Source organism: Nicotiana attenuata, chromosome 9 (assembly GCF_001879085.1).
Source record: "Nicotiana attenuata strain UT chromosome 9, NIATTr2, whole genome shotgun sequence".
NCBI classification, from domain to species: Eukaryota; Viridiplantae; Streptophyta; class Magnoliopsida; order Solanales; family Solanaceae; genus Nicotiana; species Nicotiana attenuata.
The window spans coordinates 15,018,238-15,019,017 of NC_031997.1; positions in this window are offsets into that span (position 1 = coordinate 15,018,238).

A 780-nucleotide genomic window follows, 5' to 3' on the forward strand; every position below is an offset into this window, starting at 1 on the left:
CTCAAAACAATAGAAATAATAGTTACAGCAAGAAACCCTACAGTTTAGACCAAGTACAAGTCGGAAGAAGCAGGAATCCACTAAGCATGCTGCACAGAGTTCAGGAAAGCATTTAAGACACATAGATATGCTATTCTAGGCTAAACATGATAACAACACATGCTGGTATAACTCAATTAAAATGAAACAAGTCATTACTCAGTAAAAATCGGATTTGACAATAAATAGCCCGTGTACGCACTCGTCACCTCACGTACACGGCACTCACATATCACAACAGTACCAAATCGTAAGGGGAGTCCCCCACACAAGGTTAGGCAAGCCACTTACCTCGAACCAAGATCAACCAATCGGTAATAATGCATTTTCCACGATTTTTCGACTCTGAATGGCCCTAAATCTAGCCAAAAGCAATTACATACCATAAATACAACTATAAGAAACTTAATGAATTAATGAAATAAAAACATAAGCAAGAAATTAGAAAATCGCCCCAAAAAGTTGACCCGGGCCCACGTCTCGGAATCGAGTAAAAGTCATAAAATATGAACACCCATTCACTTACGAGTTCACTCATACCAAAATTATCCAAATCCGAATCAAAACACAAAAACTTAGTTGAAAAACTTTTACATTTTCCCCAAATTTCTCAACCAAATTCCTTAATTAAATGATGAAATCAACTATAGATTAGTGGAATATAATCATAAATGGGTTAAGAATCGTTACCCAAAAGCTTCCTCTGAAAAATCTCCTAAAATTAATCACCCCAAAATCCGA